Genomic DNA, 22396 nt, shown 5'->3' with positions numbered 1-22396 from the left:
TCTACCAGCACAACAAACAAAAAAAGGGTAACATTTAAAATCCAGGAATACAAAACCTGAGGACTGTCGGCATAGTTCAAAATATCACAGCCTCAAAGTCTGCTCAGAAGTACTTAGAACACTACATTTGAAAAGAAAAAAATATTTTGCAAAGCTGAACTTTATGCGCTGACAATAACAAATTAAATGAACTGTAACTGAGCAAGTGTCCCTTTTAATTAGTACCAGGCTCTTCTTGATACAAGAGGGGGAGGGGGTGTGGGAGAAACAAGAAAAGTACATCAGGTCAATAGTTGTATCAAAGAAAAAAAGGAGTCGAGGTGGCGGTAAAGAGATAAACCGAATAGAGGCTAAATCGAAGCTTATTCCTTCGTTGCGGAAATGAATCTCCTCGCTTTTAACATCTAGAAAGTGCATTTGTTATAAAAGACTTACAAAACAAAACGTGTTATACCAAAACATTACAAAATACACTCAGAAAATTCCTTAAAATATATCATCCATTAGTTGTCCTGTTTACAAAAATAAAAGTAGAAAATGTTTAGAAGTTGAGATTTGAGTGCCCAGGACGATGCAATTGTCAGACAGCTATGTGGAAAACTACGGGATTCCATAAGCAAACAGAACGGCTCCCCGCTCATCGCTTAACAATGCAGCTACTTTCTCCGCCACAACCACCCCCCCCCATCAGCTGTAAAATCTAAGAGAGAGAGAGAGGAAGGAAAAGAGGTGGAGAGAAGAGAGGTGGAAAATGCAGAGGGGAGAAGCAAAACACACAGCAATCTAAACGTGCGTCTTTTCTTCCGGTTGGGACAATGACTGACTGAATGAAGCGGCTGCAGCAGCATTTGCAGCCACAGTGTGCAATGTATCCGTGTGCGCCGCTGATTACACTGTATTGCCCCGTGATACACTGTTGCACCGCGGTTACTCTGTCTCCCTGTGAATGACAGCTTACCTTCATGCCAATCTTCATCAGACTGACACCACCGCGGCGCCGCCACGCGCTCACATCGATACATCCTAATGACGTCAACACGCCCCGGACTCTCCCCCTCAACCCGCCTCTTTGTTTTCATTGGCTACCTGCTCAGCATCCAATACGAGCGGGAAGGAAATGTCGCACGGTGATTGGACACTCTTGAGGTTTGCACCGCCTCCAGTGGAAGGAGGTGTGTCCAAGAGACAGGGAAAGGGGACGGCCAATTATGTCGTCTAGCCCACCGCTTCCCACAGTGCAGCCACTCGGGCTACCCTTTGGTTCAAATTAACCCTGCCTCCTCAGGTATCTGCTATGATTGGGTAACAGCTCTGTCACTCAATCATCACACTAGAGCTTCCGTTCTAAATAATTAATATTCATAACCGTGAAATTTTGAAGAATTTGTGACATGTTAATACACTTTGGGCCCCAGCTTTCACGAAACGGAATGAAAGGGTATATTTTTCAATTTAAACCTACCTAAAAGTATAGAAAACCAATTAGATATTTCAGATTATCTCGTTTTATAAGCGTCAGTTCTAGGAATCCCCCCACTAAATTTCCATCTGTTGAACAATTTCTGACTTGGACCTAACTGCCAACAAATCTACCAAATTTATAATGATGTAGGCAAACTCAAGAGTCATTCTCCATATGCTAAGAAGGATAACAGCCTATTAAAGAGGATTTTGCATCCCTACGACTCTGGTCAAAATGTTCATGAGATTCTTAATATATCCAGCCTGAGCTGTCCCTCAGCAAAATCAGAACATGCCGGAAATCTGAAATAAAAACACGATATGAATATTGAACAAGACAGAAACATCTGTGACATGCAAAACAAAATTAATGTTTCAGCTTTCACAAGAACCACTAGAAGTTAGAATTCAAATATATTTTATATTATATTGAAGGGAGAGGGATGGGGTCAGCAAAGACAATGTCAAGGAAAGGTAGAAGACGAGACACCTAATGACAAATTGTTAATAATTTTGGTTGAGAAAGGACAGTGAAACCTGTTAATGATGACTGATCTGAATGAGGAGGTGACAATAGAAGAAAGTAATGAAAACAGCTAAGAGAAGGAGAAGAAAAGAATGACACAGTTGTAGATCCAAAACCATTGCAAATGCTGGAAAACTGAAATTAAAGAGATTGCTTTAAATACTCAGCAGGTCAAACAGCATCTGGCAAGGGTGTAAAACAAAGCTACCATTAAAAGTTATGACCTTCAACTGGAACTGATTGGTTCCAATATAATCTGGAAAGTCTAGTTTTGTGAAAGTGTTGAATTCAGCATTTCCCTGCGTTAGAGGGCGAGGTACTGTTTCTCGAGGTTACATCAGATTTTACTACCTTAAAAACTTAGAGAGAATTCAGTAATTTCAGAGAATCGGGTTTCCAGCTTGTATCAGAACTGGTCACTTTTAACGAAAGATCATCAACTTGTAATATTAATTCTTCCTGTTTGCTGTCCACAGCTCCTGTCTAACCTGATAAATATTGCTTGCATCCTCTATCTTATTTCAGGTTTCCAGCATCTGTACTATTATATCTTGGATTGTTGTAGAACTTTCTGTTACTCTTTCTCTCTCCTTTTCAGTTTCCAATCATTTCCTTCAATTGATAAGCTCTGCGGACAGAACAGATATGAGTAACAAATCCTCTCTTAGTCCGAACATGCATCCAGTCTATTTGTATTTATCCCATCACAAACATTCCCTTTGTTCCTTCCATTCCCCCCTGATGACCATCTTCCCACCCCGGTGAGCTCTTGGAGAGATACCAGGAATTTTATGAGCAACTCTGAGAAGATAAGTGCAGAAAAAAAATCACATAACCAGAACTGAGGGGTTATCAATCTTGACCATTAAGAAAACCTTCTAAATAAGGAGAAAAAGTCAAGATAACTCCTTAATTCTACTGCTAAGCTCTTACATCCATCATAAGGATATCATAATTACTGATTCCTGAATCTTAAACTGTTATACACACACTTCAGACAGTCATGAATATTTTACATTTTTTGCCTGCACAGTTTTAAGCTAATACATTCAATTAGTTTAAATATTTGATTACCATAAATGAGTTTTAATTTTATCTAATTTCAATAATATTTTATTTAATTTCGTAAACCTTAGGTCTGCTTTTGTACTGTGAATTCTGTGTAAGTCTATCTAAGTGTGGCATTTGTTGCTTGCACCAATTGATTTGAATTAATAACTTTTTTCTGAATCTGGACATTGCTGGCAAGTTCAATGGGTTGCCAATGACGTCCTTCAATTGCAGGGAGCTCACTGCCTGGGCTGTGGCTGAGCTGGCAGCCCACTTGCGGCGCCGTCTTGTTGTGACTCCTGCTTGTTTTATTAGCATCGGAGCCCCTCAGTGTTACACAACTCCACATTTTGCCACCTTAAGCTCCTCCACTACCAATAACAACGAGAGCGATAGTCGGCCTAATCTTATGTAAAGCCCCACTGAAGAAAAATTTGCGGTGGGGTGGGGGGGAGGATTTCCCAGCCACCTCTGCAGGTGCTTGTTGGCTTTCCCCTCAATGCTTTCTACAGTGGTCAAAGTACATACATGTCACCATATAGAACCATGAGATTCACTTTCTTGTGGGCATTCGCAGAAAATACAAAGAAACAAAAAAAAATCAAGCAAAATAATAATAATAAATGGATAAACATGAGATGAAGAGTCCTTGAAAGCGAGTCCATAGGTTGTGGGAACATTTCAATGTTGAGGTGAGTGAAGTTATCCCCTCTGGTTCAGGTCCTGATGTTTGAGGGGCAATAACGGTTCCTGAACCTTGTGGTGTGGGTCCTTCCTGATGGCAGCAATGAGAATAGTGTATGACCATAAAGGTGAGGGAGTCTTCTTCCCCTCTGCTATCAGATTTACAGTACAGAGCACAGCTAATCTTTGTTGGTACTGTTCTCCACATGAGCTGAAGTCATAGAGCCTATACAGATACAGCATGATCCTGTTGCCTGAGTTCAACCAGTCACTATCTACAGAGTAGGAGCAATTTACAGTGGCTATTTGACCTATTAACCCATGCACCTTTAGCCTGTGAAGGAAGCCTGGACACCTGCAGGAATCCCACACAGATACAGGAGGAACATGAAAACACTGCACAGATAGTACCCAAAGTCAGGGTGAAACCAGGGGCTGAGGCAGTGGCACTACCAGTTGTGCCCACTGTAATGACCTCTTCTAAAGCTTCCTCCTTAAGTGCATTATTGCTACTTGCTATAATCATCTCTTATGCCAATGACACCTCTTGTGGTATGGAGGCTCCCATGCATAGGATTGAAAAAGCTGCAGAAGGTTGTAGACTTGGCCAGTTCCATCATGGGATCATGAGCCTCCCCACTAATCAGAACATCTTCAAAAGGCAATGCCTCAGACAGATGGCATCCTTTGTTAAGCACTCCCATCACCCAGGATATGAGTTCTGCTCATTGCTACCATCAGCAAAGAGGCACAGGATCCTGAGGACATACACTCAATGTTTTAGGAACAGCTTCATCCCCTCCTCCATCAGATTTCTGAATGGACAATGAACCCATGTACAGAACCTCAATATTTTTTGCTCTCTTTTTGCAAGACATATTTAATTATAGATATATATATATATTTCATATTGCAATTTAGTTTTTTAAAGTATTGCACTGTATTGCTGCCAAAAACCAACAACTTTCACAACATATTAAACCTGATATTAAACCTGATTCTGATCATCAATAATTGCCCATAAAAAGATGGCAGTCAGCTACTTTCTTAAACTGTATTAGTTCTCGTGTAGAAGATACTCCTAGAATTTTGTTGGGAAGAGAGCTTGTGGATTTCACTCAGTGATGATCAAAGAGTGGCAATACGTCTCTTGGCCAGGGTGGTGTGTGGCTTGGAAAGGAATTTTAAGGTGACGGTGTTCCTATGCAACCTCTATCATATTCCTTCTTAGCGGTAGGAATAATAGGTTTTAGCATGACATTGACATATAAAAATATCCAATCATTTCATATTTTTACATAGTATAGCTAATCTTTGTTGTACCATACTCCACATGAGCTGAAGTCATAGATGTTAGGGGAGTATCCTGGAGTTATTTGAATATAGCAAATATTAATTCAAACAAGAACCAGTCTTCAGTTCTTAATGGAGATTGTGAACTGCAAGCAGCAAGTAGAATTTAAAAACACATCTTTGCAAAATGGTGACCATGAATCATATTTGCATATGCATTAGCCAAAGATTAAGACAATGGGGTTGTGTTAATTGGCCTGCAAAACAGACAACATGGTAAATTATTTGCACCATTGTGACTGAGTTCAAGCTGCAGACCAGGTTGATGTTGTCACTTAGCATATCAAACACGGTCACAGGTATAGTTGCAATCAATAGCTGAGCTATTCTGTACTCTGGCATCTGGCTCTCTGTCTTCAGAACTTTTCAGAATATCAGTGTCAACAGGGTGTTTGAACATTCAGAGGTGTCTCCCACTGTAGATGTGCAATTCAAAGGAAACATTGTCAACACAAAACATTGAAGCAAACGATGGCATTGTAACTATTGAAATTGTATTGAATTACCTTCTGTTACTTTTGATCTTAAGGGTATAAAAATGTAATGCACCTTTGGGCTTGTAAGCCTCTACAAAGAGTGTCTCCATGAGAATATCTGTTTGTGGTAATGAATAAAGACTTTCAGATTCACCAGCTTCAGTGTCTCTTCGGTGACTTCAATCAGTCACAGCAATAGAGTTATCTAGAGATACCGCATGGTCCTGTTGCCGGAGTTCACCCAGTCACTAACTATCTGCAGAGTAGGGGCAATTTACAGTGGCTATTTGACCTATTAACCCATACACCTTTAGCATGTGAAGGAAGCCTGCACACCTGCAGGAATCCCACATGGATACAGGAAGAACATGAAAACACTACACAGATCGTACCTAAAGTCAGGGTGGAACCCGGGGCTGAGGCAGAGGCACTACCAAATGACCTCTTCTCAATCTTCTCCTTTAAATATATTCTTGCTATTTGCACTAATTATTTTTAATGCCAATGACACCTCTAGTGGTATGACAGCTCCAGCGCACAGGATTGGAAAAACTGCAGTAGGTTGTAGACTTGGCCAATTCCATCATGGGATCATGAGCCTCCTCAGTATCATGGATATCTTCAAAAGGTGATGACTCAATAAGGTAGCCATCATTAAGTACCCTCACCATCCAGGACGTGTCCTCTTCTCATTACGACCATCAGGGAGGAGGTACAGGAGCGTGAAGACACACACTCAACATTTTAGGAGCAGTTTCTTCCCGTCCACCATCAGATTTCTGAATGGATCATGAGCTCATGGTTTTTTCACTATTTTTTTATACTTCTGATTGTAATTCACATATATTAAAGTTATATATATTGCACTGTACTGCTGCTGCAAAAGAAAAAAATTTCACAACATATGTCAATGGTAATAACACTGATTCTGATTCAAATTTACTGGGTTCCACAGTCTAACCACTCTCCAGTTACAGAAATTATCTGTGTAAACTTTTTTTTTGGTTGATCTGTTTGTTGCTATCTTCTGTTCTGCTCCCAAGAACACAAATGAAAACAGTTTCATTGTGGACAACCTATTGAACCCTTTCATAATTTTAAGGACTATCATCAGATCAGTAAGTGAGAGCAGCCCAGTCTACTTCATCTTACCCAACATTGATTTCTTTCCAGTTCCGATAACATTCCTGTCTGTCAATATCATTTATGTAGCATGGACACCAGAGCTGTACGCAGTACTTCATAGGTGGTCCGATCAACACTTAGTAAACATTAAAAATAACTCTCTCAGTGTGTAAACTGATGAAGAAGTAATGCTTGTTATTGTTTGCACATTCGTCATTAATCCAAATGCTCTATAAAATCGATTGTTTGCCCGTTTTTATGGTATAACTCTTCCATTTTTTTGTTACAGCTCAATTGTAATGAAAAAAAAAACTTGCCTTTATATTGCACCTGTCACAGCCTTGGAATATCAGAAAGAAATTTACAATGATATTTCTGAAGTGCAGAACAGTTAATATACCAACAAGGTAATTTGCTTAAAGACCCAATAGTGATATGACAGAGGCTAGGTGCTTGAGAGGGCAGACAGTCATGGCTGAATTCCTCATCCAAGAGACCGTCATCATTGTTACTGCAATACTCTCCCAGTATGAGAGTGTGCAAAGGTAAAAAAAAAAGTCAGTAAGTTTTAAATTAGACAAATGTTCTCTTTTCTCTCTTTCTTTGCTAAGGTTGCTGATCACTTGGAGATATTTCATGGGGTGGGGAGGTGCCATTAAAAATATTTTGCTCTTATCCTCACCTGAAATCCATAGGAGCCACTGGATGGCAATTAGATATCAGAACTGTACCCAGTTTGACTCCTCTCTAGCTCGTACCGCTTCTTCTTTTAGCTTGACTGAGATTATCCAAATCATCAGGCAACTACGGATTCAACTTGGGATCTTCAATACTTCTGGTTGTCATTACAATATTTTTAGCAAATTGTCATGGAAGATTTTATTATATGGTGCACTACCAAAGCTTGTATCATCAGATCATTATAGACCAGAAAATGGTTAAGTATCAGTCTGGTTGTGCAATGGGTGCATGCATTTACACATTTTGTTTCAAACTATTTATACTTAGCAATTTGATTCTTTACAGCTACTCACGGGAATTTGGCTACAGCAGCAAGAAACAGTAATCACAATCTCTCTTCAATGGAATTAATTGTGCAAACCATCTTCCTTACAACAAGGAAAATAAAATATACTTAATTCTTATTTTTAAGGCAGTATCAATATAAGGCCTTTGATAGGGTGAGGCGTAAGGGCCCCACGTCAGAGATCAGAGCATGGAAATTCAAATCCCAGATAGTAGAATGGTTCGATAATGTATATCAGTTGATGATATCAGATCCTTCTGGAGGTGGAGCGGAGTAATGATGATGCTAAACGGCGACTCCTTTGCTTGTATCTCCAGAAACAGCTCTAATTCCATCTTTAATAGCTCTATTTTTACCCTTTCAGGGTCCTTTTGAAGACCCTGACCTGGAGTTACATGCTGACTATGGTTCTTTGCGGGAATGGGATCCACTCTCGGGGTTTCATAACCAGCCATTGTTCGGTACACCAAGGGCTCGGCCTGAGAGTCCAGCTCGTATTTGGAAGCCTAGGATCTTGGGCCTCTGGAGACAGGCAGATTGAGGGTCGGTGTCTCGACAGGAGACCTGTGTGTCGTCGGGGGAGTCGAAATACCTACGGCTGTGTGCCTGAAGTCCCAAGATCTTTGAGATCTTCAGGCACAGAGCTCAGAAAAAGCGACGTAACGGACTTTTAACATCGTAAACCAGTGGGTTGCTTGTTATGTCTCCTCACTCACTGGGAAAATGGAGACATCTCCTTCTCCCTTATTAGGGAGAGAGAGAGAGAGCGAGCTTGTGGTGTGTCGTATACCAGGTGAAACGTGAAGTCTTTGTGGTAATTGCAAGTCTGTGTCTTTGCTATTGCTTTGCTCACGCTTGAGTGCTCGGTGACAGGTGCCAGTGCTTTTCGTTAACAGTGGGGGGAGAGGGGATTGTTGCTTGCTGCCGCTTATGTGCGGGAGGGAGGGAACTGGGGGGACTTTGGTGTTCTAACATTTAACTGTCATTCATTCTTTGGGGCACTCCTCTGTTTTTGTGGATGGTTGTGAAGAAATAGCATTTCAGGATGTATATTGTATACATTTCTCTGACATTAAATGTACCTTTGATCCCTTTGAATGTAAATATAGGATGGGAATTAAAGTATGTCTGATACTTTCCAACTGGACACCATAGTAGCATAGTGGTTATCGTGACTCCATTACAGCTCGGGGTGTCGGAGTTCAGAGTTCAATTCCGACGTCCCCTGTAGGCAAGTTTGTATGTTCCTTCCTTTGTGTGCATGAGATTCCTCCGGGTGCTCCGGTTTCCTCCCACAGTCCAAAGACGTACTGGTTAGTAGGTTAATTGGTCATTGTAAATCGTTCAGTGATTGGGCTAGAGTTAAAATAGACAGGTTGCTGCGTGGGCTGGAAGGGCCTGTTTCACACAGTGATTGGTGGCATCCATTAGTCTCGCGAGACCATGGATCTGCGCCTGGAAAGTCTTGCTTCAACCAGTAGACTGCTGCTTTCCGTGCTGTGTCATCGCGGTGAGGCGGCGCTGGTGTGTCCTCTCCAGGGTGCAGACCTGGGTAATGTTGTATGGAAGACCGGCAGTTGCCCAAGCAGTGAGTCTCCCCTCTCCATGACACTGATGTTGTCCAAGGGAAGGGCAAAGGCTGATACAGCTTGGCACCAGTGTCATCGCAGGAGTTGCCAGAACGAGGTTGAAGGCAATGTCAGACTGCCTTAGGGACTCGAGCTCCGGATTTGTCCTCAGGGTTTACTCCTGAAGCCTTTCCCATGAGTGGGTATGGCCACAAGTCAGCGGATTTTGAAATCAGAGTTTTCGCTCTCTTAGATGGACTGCCTTCCCAGGCTGATGTGCTCCATCTACCCAAAGCACTGGTTTTAAGGCACCAGGATCCGCCTTTGCTCCTTCTCCTGTCAGTAGAAACAGTTCTGCCGGGCTTAGAGGCTAAGCCACACGAGAAGGCCAGGAGTTGGACTTGGTTGTCAGAGGCTATTTGAGGCGCATGCCATGAGGAGCACTTTTAGGTAGTGGGAGTTTGTCCCCACTACCACTCCTCAGTTTGACAACCTTGGAACCTTCACAAGTATCTCTAAATAAAAATAAAATATTTATAAATAATTTTGACTCAGAAATTGAAGGCACGATATTGACGCATGCAGTTCATATAGTCTTGGTTCATTGTTGCCTTTGAGTCAACCAATCTAATCTCCAAAGGCTTGAGCTCTAAATTCCAGTTTGGCATTCCAGTTGCAGTACTGCACTCCTAGAAATAGAATCTTCTGAATGAGAAGTTAAACTAAGGCCATACCTACCCTCACAGGCAGATTTAAAGATCCCAGGGCACAAATTCAGATAACAGCAGGGAGCTCTTCCCAGTGTCCTGTCAATATTTCTCCAGCAGCTAATGCACAAATAATAGCCAATTCGGTTGTTAACTTTGCCAAGTCACTTTGCATTCCCTTTAGAAGGACACCAAAAGCACCTGAAAAAGACTGTACTGAAGCAAGTTTGGTGTTTCTCAATGATGATTATTGTATTCATAGAAAAAGCTCAAGAAAAATAGTTACACTGTCTACACTCAGTGGTCACTTAGCGTATGTTTGTGGTCTTCTGCTGCTGTCACCCATCCACTTCAAGGTTTGATGTATTGTGCATTCAGAAATGCTCTTCTGCACACCACTGTTGTAATGCGTGCTTATTTGAGTTACTGTCACTTTCCTGTCAATCTGAACCAATCTGGGCATCCTCCTCTGACTTCTCTCATGAATAGGGCACTTTTTTTGCCCACAGAAACTGCTGCTCACTGTTTGCTTTCTGTTTCTCGCACCATTTGCTGTAAACCCTAGAGACTGTCGTGGGTGAAAGTCCCAGGATATAAGCTGTTTCTGAAATACTCAAACCACCCTGTCTGGCACCAGCAATCATTCCACAGTCAAAGTCACTTAGATAACATTTCTTCACCATTCTTTGTTTGGTCTGAACAACTGAACTTATTGATCGTGTCTGCATTGAGGGATACATTGAGCTGCTGCCGCATGATTGGCTGATTAGATATTTGCATTAATGAGCGGATGCACAAGCATACCTAACAAAGTGGCCACTGAGTGCATATAAATGTAAAATCATAGGAGTACCTTTTCTTTCCTAGTTCAATAAAACTCACCGTTTTACCTCAAGACAATATTTAAATGTATTAAGAAGGGACAAGGTCAATTAAAAATAATGGAACCTCAATTATCTTATTCTTATTTTTTGACTTGTTTTCTGATGGCAGGTAGGTAAGGAAGTAGAGGAGGCAATAATAGCTTTCCTATTACTCCTTATAGATATAGGTTCCCTCAGGGAACTGAACATCCTCAGCAACTGTATAATCTATCCATACTGCAGACTAACCTTGTAAAAGTGTGAATGTGAAACAATAATGAACTAAGGTCTGAGCCATATCACATAAAACAAAAACAAAGATTACCCTTCAAATTTGTGAAAATAATATTCTTATAAAAGCAAAAGAATTCCAATGCCTATGAAGTATTTGATCAGCAAGGGAAAACATGCAGCTTCTTAGAAGTTTCCTGATGATGGGATGAAAGCTTAGGCAGTAGTTTTAGCACTTACATTAGTACTCTGTAATGTTTCTGGTTCACATTGACATGTATACTGAATAAAATATTATTGAGTCTTGCTGATATATTGCAGGCTGCTCATATTCATACAGGTTGTGCCATCATTCATTTATTGCCTTGCATATCAGAAATGCAAACCAGTTCCAGCTGGCTTCCCTGAAGCTAACCCTTGAGCACCTGAAATAGAAATTATATCTGAAAGACAGAGATGGCATCAGGATAATCAGAGTTCCTGTATATTTATCTATCCTACAGCCTTATTACCAGATCATAAATGGTCAATGCCTATGCACCTATTTCAATTGTATGTTACAGTATATTTTGTCATATCTATTTCTACTAATATTTAAATATAGCAATTTATTTGATTACAGTTTTGAGCTACACTGGTGTGAAAATATCTTGCCATTTTGCTCTACTCTACAGCTGTGAGTACATTTAATAGCAAAAAAAAACTATTTGAAGAACTCAGCAGGATGAGAACATTTATAGGGGGAAGAGGGATTGTTGATGCATCAGGATGAGACCCTGCTTCAGAACTCTAATGCCTCTGAGTACATTTTACAGCCTTTAATGCACTAGAATGTTCTTCTTCTGAGATATGGCTTGAACTTATCGCCCATCCTTAATTGTTTTTGAAAGGTGGTGATAAATCACGGTCTTGAACCCCAGGCGAAGGTCCTCTCTCAAATGTTATTGGATAGAAGGTTCCAGGATTTAGATGCAGATGCAATGCATGAACTTCTAAATCAAGGAGGTGTGTGACTTGAAAGGGAACATGCAAGTGATGGAATTGCTCTTGTGATAGGGGTCGCTCATTTGTGAGAAAACTCGGTGGATAACTGCAGTACCTACGGAAGTGTTATATAATGCAGCCACAAGTCATTGGTTCAGGAAACAAATGTAGAGGTGATACCAATTAATTCTTCAGTTCTACAGCCAAGATTCGTCTGGTCTCATGGCCATTGGTACTGGTATATTATTGTCACATGTATCATGATAGAGTGAAAAGCTTATCTTACATAGTGTACATCTGTGTACGGATAAAATCATTACACAGAGCATTGAGGTAGAATAAGATAAAACAATAACATTGTAGGACTTTGCTGTATCAAGTACCCTTAGTAGTTCCTTTAGCGCACATGGGGTAAATTGAATTGACGGAAGACAGGCTCAGGAGGAAGTCAGGAATAATCATCCACTCAGCACTTCGAGCTGAATTTGGTTTCAAGGGCTCAGCCTCATCATAAGCATTCACATGTCCGGTCATCTTTGAGTTTGGAGATTTTTGTGGAGCCTCCTCCACCCATTAGCTGCTTAATTGTCCACCACTAATAACAATAGAGTGATGAGGCTGAAGGTACCAAGCACCACAATCCAGCTAGCATTTATCTGAAAAAAGCTCTATTCACTGAAATTCATGAAATCAGTAATTTTAATTGCCAGAGTATGGGGAGTGGGAAGCTTTCAGAATTAATAAGTAGTGAATGTAGATTATTCATAATAATATTTTATTCTCTCAAGATATGCATTATGTAAGCATATTCAGATGTTCTTACCTTTGAGCTAGACGTCTCCTGGTGCAGCAACAACATAGGATTACACCTATATAAGGACACTATCATTCATCTTATTCTCTACTTTTGCAGAGTATTGATACATCCAGTTTGATGTTTTTAATATTTCAGGATTTCTTGAAGAGATTCACATGTTTTATACAGAACTCCCCCAAAAGATTCCTTGACCGCCATCCTCACGCTCCTATATGGGGCACTCATTTGACACAACTGCTGATTGGTTTCAAGGTAGATTTACTGACTTTGACAACCTCTTGTGAATTTTGTTTGTTGCCAAAATTATTTACAGGCCGTGAAAGTATTTCAGTCATCGAAGAATTGATATTGTTAATTGACAAAATGTTTAAAATGCCAAGTATTAGAGCAAGAAGAACTCCTTCTGCAAGAAGCTTTCTTTTCTGGAAGAACTCGTAGGTGGTGAAAAAGGCTTCTGGCATGCTGCCTTTCATCACTTAGAGCACTAAGTCCAGAGGGTGGGATGCTGCAGTTGTACAAGACATCGGTGAGACTGCGTTTTGAATATGGTATTCAGTTTTGATCATCCTTCCATAGGAAAGATGCTCCTAAGCTGGAAATATTGTAGCTGAGATTTACAAGGAAGTTGCCAGGAGTCGAGGGACAGACTTATGGTGAGAAGTTGACAACTTGGAACTTTTTTTCATTGCAGCACTGAAAAATGAGGGGTCATCTTATAGAGGTGTCTAAAAGCATGAACAACACTGAAAAACATCACTGCATACAGTCTTTTTTCAGAAGGTTGAGGAATCAAAACGAGATGGCATATATTCAAGGTGAGATTTAACTAGATCTTGAGGGACCAAATAGTAGTCAATATATGGAATAAGCTGTGTTTGAGGTGTGTACATTAACAATTTAAGGTATGTGGACAGGTACCTTTTATTGGTGGACAGCTACCATCCGCCAGAAAAAATGGGATCTCCTGGTGGCTACCCATTTCATTTCACCTTCCCATTCCCATTCTGACAGGTCAGTCCATGGCCTCCTCTACTGCCTCGATGAGGCTACACTCAGATTGGAGGACCAACACTTTATATTCCAGCAACACACATCAAAGTTGCTGGTGAACGCAGCAGGCCAGGCAGCATCTCAAGGAAGAGGTACAGTCGACGTTTCAGGCCGAGACCATTCGTCAGGACTAACTGAAGGAAGAGCTAGTAAGAGATTTGAAAGTGGGAGGGGGAGAGGGAGATCCAAAATGATAGGGGAAGACAGGAGGGGGAGGGATGGAGCCAAGAGCTGGACAGGTGATTGGCAAAGGGGATATGAGAGGATCATGGGACAGGAGGCCCAGGGAGAAGGAAAAGGGTGGGGGGGGGAGAAAAAAACCCAGAGGATGGGCAAGGGGTATAGTCAGAGGGACAGAGGGAGAAAAAGGAGAGTGAGAGAAAGAATGTGTGTATAAAAATAAATAACGGATCGGGTACGAGGGGGAGGTGGGGCATTAGTGGAAGTTTGAGAAGTCAATGTTCATACCATCAGGTTGGAGGCTACCCAGACGGAATATAAGGTTTTGTTCCTCCAACCTGAGTGTGGCTTCATCTTTACAGTAGAGGAGGCTGTGGATAGACATGTCAGAATGGGAATGGGATGTGGAATTAAAATGTGTGGCCACTGGGAGATCCTGCTTTCTCTGGCAGACAGAGTGTAGGTGTTCAGCAAAGCGGTCTCCCAGTCTGCGTCGGGTCTCGCCAATATATGGAAGGCCACATCGGGAGCACCGGACGCAGTATATCACCCCAGCCGACTCACAGGTGAAGTGTCGCCTCATCTGGGAGGACTGTCTGGGGCCCTGAAACGTCAACTGTACCTCTTCCTAGAGATGCTGCCTGGCCTGCTGCGTTCACCAGTAACTTTGATGTGTGTTGCTTGAATTTCCAGCATCTGCAGAATTCCTGTTGTTTGCGACTTTATATTCCATCTGGACAGCCTCCAGCCTGATAGCATGAACATCAATTTCTCAATCTTCTGCTAATTGCCCCCCATCCTGACTCTCCTTCACCATTCCCCATTCCCTCTTCCTTCTCTCACCTTATCTCCTTACCACCTCCTTCTGGTGTTCCTCCCACTGCCCTTTCTTCCATGGCCTAATGTCCTCTCCTACCAGATTCCGCCCTCTCCAGCCCTTTATCTCTTTCACCAATCAACTTCCCAGCTCTTCCCCCACTCTCCCGGTTTCACTTATCGCCTACCACCTTATAACTTCTTCCTCCCCTTCCTCCCACCTTCTTACGCTGGCTTCGCATCTATTTTTCCAGTCCTGATGAAGGGTCTCAGCCTGAAACGTTGACTGTTTACTCTTTTCCATCGATGCTGCCTGGCCTGCTGAGTTCCTCCATCGTTTTGTGTGTGCTGCTTGGATTTCCAGCATCTGCACATTTTCTCGTGCACATGGACAGGTACATAGGTAGGAATGGTTTTGAATGTTATGGGCCAAAGTTGGGCAAATCGGACTAGCGTAGATGGGAATCTTGGCTAGCATGGATGAGTTGGCCGAAGGACCTGGTTCCATGATGTGTGACTCTACAACTTCAGCTTCAGGTCCATCAGGAATCAAAGTAAAATTCAGTCTTGTTTATAGTCATTCCAACACTTGAGAAAAAAGAAACAGAACAATGGAGAATTAAAGGGTCAGAGTGAAGTTAGTAATAGAACAATAAATAACATAAAGAGGATGTAATTGGATTGAGAGAAGAAAGGGAATTAAAAACATCAAGTAAGAATCTCCATCCATACAAACTGAGAATCCACACTTTCAATGGTTCATTTTTCTGGGACTGCGAGATTAAGTAGCATTGCAGCAACATAAATCTCATCATTGAAATAATTCATATATTGTTAAATATCAGCAATTGCTTTGTACAGCGAGCTTAATTAAGTAAGCTTAATTTGTCTTAATAGCACATACGCAGCAATTTCTTCAACATCAGAGGCAGTTGATAGAAAAATCACATTCTCACAGGGCTAACGGCAAAGTGGCACATCTGCATGGCCATCTATCTAAAATGTTAATTTGGCTTCTCTTTTCATGGATACTGCTAAATTTGTTAAACGTTTCCAGCCTTTTCTCTTTCCAGAGCAGTGCAAATCATCTGGTAACTTGTTGCAATTCACAACTCGTGCGATATGTTTTCATCACTACAAATTGTCTGCACACCAGTCTCGATATGGCTATTAAACTGCTGTTACTTATCCAGCTCATTTAGACCCAGTATGATTCCTGTATCGGGTAGTGTATATACCTGGAAAATCACAGTTCATTTTACCTGTCAAGCAGAACTTTGCCAGGCTTTTACATTCTAAATTCCAGTTCAGTGCTGTTGCCTTCCGATATTTCAGGTGCAACAAATGGGAAAAATTCGCTGTGTCCGCTGCAGATTACAACACGCTAATCCAACCTAGCACTTGATGTCTGTCATTTAGTGGAAAGTTATAGCAGACCAGGTGTGGATGCTCTGTAACAACCTGCCAAAGAACTGATCTGTGAAAGTTGCCGCTAAATTTCTCCAGGAATTTAAGTGAATTTGTTGACTTTGAGCCACTGAAAATAACAGCACATCTGGGAACATGATGGCTTAGTTTAGATGTAGCTTTGAGACAGATGGCTGTGATGCTGAGTCTTCCATATGTGTTAGTGTAGAGAATCAACAAAAGATAATCAGTAACTTACAAGAAAAATAATCTGGCACAGCAATGAAACAAACTGAAAACTGAGTTACAGTCCAATTGTATAAACGAAGACAAAGTTAGTTTTTAAGTACAGAGAGGTGTGAGATTGCCATCACCCAATTATAGATGTATTCACCAATCCATCACTTTTATGATTTTGAGAAGAGCTAGTGTGTGTTGCAAAGATGGATTTCGAATATACTGATGGGCAGAGTGAATCCTGTAGGTATAAGATTTTTTTTTTGACCTCTGAAGACCATTACTTCGAAAAGTTTTTATTTTTGATGATATACTTGGTACATTTTTACCAATCCAAAATTACTATAACGTTGTTTTAAAACAAAAGTAGTCTATTTTCCTTTTTGTTTAGGATGTCTGTGTTACTGATAAGGCAAATGTACATTATCCATCCCTAATTGTCTCTGAGAAGGTGGAGTGGGCCGCAGTTATGAAATAGTGCAGTCCCTTTGCTGTTGGTACTCCCACGTGTACTAGGCTGGGAGCTCCAAGATTTAGACCTAACGTCAATGATGCAGTAGCAATGTGTGTCTCAGTGGCATATGACTAGATGGGAAACTTGCCGATGCTGGCAGGTGGTCTTATGCATCTGCTGCTCTTGGTGGTAGAGGTCATAGGTTGAGGAGATACGGTATTAGGGTTCAAGAGGCCAAAAGTTCTGATCAAAAAAATTACAGCTATTGTAGGAACCAAACCAAAAGTAGGGAATTTACAAATAAAATTCCCTTCATTAAAAAAGCATATCACAACTTAGTTGCAGGCTCTACAATTTACTGTAATAATTCTGACTGGGCAAAATGTTCAGTTTCATTTAGTTTATTGTTATATGCACTAGGGTGCAATGAAATTTCTTGCTTGTGTAAAGCTTGCAGAGTAAACAGTATATATAGTAATAATAAATACACAGACCAATAACAGAACAGTGCAAAATACAGGAAAAATTCTGCAAAAATAGTTGTACAATCTGTAGAAGTGCAACAGAAATGCTAAAGTGACAATAACGGAGAGAGGTAGAATTAAGAGACTGACACCATGGCAGCACCAACTGGAGGAGAATGTGAAAGAGGTGATTGTTTCAGAAGCCTGACAGCAGTGGGAAGAAGCTATTCTTGAGTCTGGACATCTGGGCTTTCAAGCTCCTGTATCTTCTCCTGGAAGGTAGTAGAGAAAAAAAAAAGGAATGGCCAAGGTAGCAGGTATCCTTGATGATACTATTAGACTTCCTGAAGCAACATACCATGATTCTTGACAGAATAGAAGGAAGTAATGATCCTGGGATGGACTGAGCTGTGTTTACCCACTGTGGCTTATTATTGCAACAGCTCCTGCCCCAAAACTAGGAAAGGCCAGAAATTGCCAAGGGATAGCAAAATTGAGAGCTGATGCAATCTTAAAAATGGACATTTACTGTTAAGCTTTTTCAGAAAGAAATATCATGTCAATATAATTGAAATCAATCTTTCGAAATCTGTCCTGATTAATAACCAAACCTTTGCCACCCTTCCTTCTTCAGAAAGTAATCAATTTGCTGGGCACTGTGAACTTTTTTTTAAAACAGTAAAATGAGCGAAGGGAGATAAGAGGTGACTTGATGGAAGTGTACAAGCTGACAAGAGGCATAAGTCGAGCAGGCAGCCAGAGACTTTTTCCCAGGGTGGAAATGGATAATACAAGGGAGCATAATTTTAAGATGATTGGAGGAAAGTATAGTGGGGATGACAGAGGTAACACTTTACACAGAGAGTGGTGGGTGCGTGGAAAGCTTGGTCAAGGATGGTGGCAGATGCATGAGGGCATTTAAGAAACTCTTGGACATATGGCACATGGATGATAGAAAAAGGGAGGGTTATGCATGAGCAAAGAGTTATATTGATCTTGAAGCAGGCTAAAAGATCAGCATAACTCCATGGAGCAAAGGGGCTCAACTGTGCTGTCACTTTTTATGTTCTATGTTCTATGTTTCTATCATTTGGCAGTTACAGATGACAAACATCCACCATATTGGTCTAAAATTCCACTGTTATTATAATAAATGCTTATTAAGAACAAATAGTAATAAACAAGTAATTTGTAATTTATAGTTTCCATTGCACTTTTAACACATAAAATTTTAATTCCTGAACTGGAAGATAAACATTATGCAATGTGATCAATAGAAGTATATGAAATTATCTTTGCAGAAATAGGTGAAGGAGTAATTCTTATTGCACTCTTACTGATTAAGACATAAGACATAGGAGCAGAATTAGGCCATTTGGCCGATCAAGTTTGCTCTGCCATTTGATCATAGCTGATTTATTATCCCTCTCAACCCCATCCTCCTGCCTTCTCTCCATACCTTTGTCACCTTTACTAATCAAGAACCTATCAGCCTCCACTTTAAATATGCCCAATGATATACATAACTGTCTGTGGCAATGAATTCCACAGATTCACCACCCTCTGGCTAAAGAAATTCCTCCATATCTCTCTGAACCCTCTCCAATGCCTGCCAATCTTTTCTTAGATACGGGTCCAAAACTGCTCACAATACTCCAAATGTGGTCGAACCAATGCCTTATAAAGTCTCAGCATTATATCCTTGCCTTTATACTCTAGTCCTCTCAAAATGAATGCTAATATTACCACTGACTCAACCCGCAAGTTAATATTTAATGAATCCCACACTAGAATTCCCAAGTCCCTTTACATTTCTGATTTCTGAATTTACTCTGTTTAGAAAATTGTTGATATTTTTATTCCTTCTTCCATAGTGCATGACCATAAACTTCTCTACACCATATTCCATCCGCCACTTCTTTGCCCACTTTTTAAATCTAAGTCCTTCTGCAGACTGCTTGTTTCCTCAACACTACCTGCACCACCATCTGCAAACTTGGCCACAAAGCCATCAATACCATTATCCAGATCATTAACATAGATGAACGGGTAAAGTAGCTGTCCCAATACTGATTCCTGCAGAATACTACTAGGCCGCGGCAACCAATCAGAAAATGCCCCTTTTATTTCTACTCTTTGCCTTCGGCCAGTCAGTCAATCTTCTGTCCATGCTAGTATCTTTCCTGTAATACCATGGGCTCTTATTCATATCAAGTGCCACATTTGTGGATTTTGACAACTCTGTTGCATATATTTCAGCTCTGCCCCTAACTTCTGCTGGCTAGCAAAAAAAAAGTCCATGTCATAAGTCCACAAAAAATTGCTCATTCTCAATTTGTGAAGATTGCAGGAAAGGCCAGGACTTTTTACTCATCTTTAGTTACCCAAATAAGATTGTTAGGTTACCACAGAACTACTAGTTGGGCCATCTCAGAGATCTGTCAAGTGGCCTATTTCGGTCAGATGACAGGAACATGAACAGATAGGCCTTTCAGCCTCTGAAGCTTAGTTTGCCACCCAGTTAAACAACACCTTACTGTACCTCAATTCTATCAACCCTGCAACTCAAACCTATCAACCTGCCTTTACACAAGAACACTCAAGAAAGTAGGAGCAGGAGTAGGCCATCAGTCCCTTTGTTCCTGACCCACTATTTAATATGAATATGGTTAATCAATGCTAACTCCTCTATGCTATTTCTGCATACTACTCTATTCCTTGGTCTATCAAAGATTTATCCACTTCCATTTTAAATGCTTCTAATTACCCAGCTTTCAGTATCCACCTCAACATCATTAAAACCAAGGCATTGATTGTGGACTTCAAGAAGGGCAAGTCAAGGGAACACACACTAGCCCTCATCAAGGTATCAGCGGTGAGCATTTTCAAGTTCCTGGGTGCCAACATCTCTGAAGATCTATCCTGAGTCCAATATGTTCATGCAATTACAAAGAAGACATGGCAGCGGCTGTATATCATTAGGATTTTGAGGAGATTTGGTATGTTATGAAAGACTCTAGCAAATTCCTACAGATGTACTATGGAGAGCAATCTAAATGGTTGCATCACCATCTGGGCTGGAGGGATCAGTGCACAGGCACTAGCCTCCCCAGCATCAAGGACATCTTGAAAAGGCAATGCCTCAAAAGTGTGACATCCACCATTAAGGATCCTCATCACCCAGGACATGCCCTTTTCTCATTGCTACCATCAGGGAGGAGGTATACGAGTCTGAAGACACACACTCAACATTTTAGGAGCAGCTTCTTCTTCTCTGCCATCAGGTTTCTGAAAGGACAATGAACCAGCCCATGAACCCTACCTCACTCTGTTTTCTCACTTGTTGCACTAGTTACTTTACTTTATACTTTATTGTCGCCAAACAATTGGTACTAGAACGTACAATCATCACAGCGATATTTGATTCTGTGCTTCACACTTCCTGGATTACAAATATTAAATATTAAAGATATTAAAAATAGTTAAAATTAGTAAATATTTAAAATTTAAATTATATATCATAAGTAGAAAATAGAAAAATGGGAAGTAATGTAGTGCAAAAAAAAACGAGAGGCAGGTCTGGATATTTGGAGGGTACAGCCCAGATCCGGGTCAGGATCCATTCAGCAGTCTTATCACAGTTGGAAAAAAGCTGTTCCCAAATCCGGCCGTACGAGTCTTCAAGCTCCTGAGCCTTCTCCCGGAGGGAAGAGGGACGAAAAGTCTGTTGGCTGGGTGGGTCGTGTCCTTGATTATCCTGGCAGCACTGCTCCGACAGCGTGCGGTGTAAGGTGAGTCCACGGACGGAAGACTGGTTTGTGTAATATAATTTTTAAACATACAGTATATTTCTTATTCTTATTTATAGTTTTTTATGTATTGCACTGTACTGCTGTGGCAAAACAACAAATTTCATGACATGAGCATGTGATAGTAAATCTGATTCTGATTGGGCAGAAAATTCCAGAGATTCACCACCCTCTGATGGAAGAAATTTCTATATACCTCAATTTTGAATAACTAGGTTCTTATCTTGTTGTTACGTCACCTTATTTGTAACTTTACTGCTGGTGAAATATCCTAATATCTACTCTGTCAAACCCTCTTAGCATCATATATGCTTGAATGAGGTCAGGCATATAATCTTCAATCTTCTAAACTGCAATGGGCTCAAACAGTTTAGCCTCTCTCTATGGGAGAATCTCCTCATACCAGGAACTAGCCTGGTATGTACTTTGTACTGCCTCTAATGTTACTCTATCCTATATAGATGCACCAAAACTCCAACCCCTTTGCAATCAAGGCCAAAATGACATTTCCCTTCTTAACTATTCTTTGGATCTGCCTTCTAGCTTTCGCTGATTTATGCACGAGAACAGCTAAATTCCTCTGTAGTTCAATCTTTCCATTTGGGTAATAATCTTCATTTTGATTTCTCAGAATTGCATGACCTCACACTTCTCACTAAATTACTTTCGACAGTCTTTTGCTCACACACTCAATCTATCTCTATCCTTGTCACAACTTGCCCTTCCACCTATTTTTGTATAATTAGCAATTTTGAAAACCTTACATACTGTTCTTTTCTCCAGTTGATTGATGTAAATGGTAAACAATTACGGACCAAGAACTAACTTCTACTGTACTCCACTAGTAACCTCCATCTAAACAATTTGCAAAGAATCATTTATTCCATCTCTGTTTTCAATGCGACAATCAGTTTTCGGTCCATGCTAACACACTTCTGATATACAGTTTTAATTTATGCAACAGTCTCCTATGTGGCCCCTTGTTATGTCAAATGCCTCTTGAAAATCTAAATACTACATCTATATGTTCCCCTTGATCATCTTTCCCTGTATATCCTCAAAGAATGCAAGCAAATGTACTTTTTTATCACTTAATGCACAAATTTA

The 22396-nt window shown here is 40.7% G+C and overlaps 1 protein-coding gene across 5 annotated transcripts in view; it reads right to left on the bottom strand.

Moving 5' to 3' along the window:
• Positions 1-22396, bottom strand: part of pknox2 (pbx/knotted 1 homeobox 2) — a 533394-nt gene that overhangs the window by 494452 nt on the left and 16546 nt on the right. For 3 of the 5 annotated variants that reach the window (XM_063038517.1, XM_063038526.1, XM_063038525.1), the window contains exon 1: positions 959-1010. The exons of 1 other annotated variant lie outside the window; for it this stretch is intronic. The gene's annotated coding sequence lies outside the window, so the exon portion shown is untranslated. Of the gene's footprint in view, positions 1-958; positions 1011-22396 lie in introns of those variants that run through there. One more of the 5 variants, XM_063038520.1, reaches the window with a different exon arrangement.

Source organism: Mobula hypostoma, chromosome X2 (assembly GCF_963921235.1).
Source record: "Mobula hypostoma chromosome X2, sMobHyp1.1, whole genome shotgun sequence".
Classification (NCBI taxonomy): domain Eukaryota; kingdom Metazoa; phylum Chordata; class Chondrichthyes; order Myliobatiformes; family Myliobatidae; genus Mobula; species Mobula hypostoma.
This window is presented reverse-complemented; position numbering and strand designations above follow the sequence as displayed.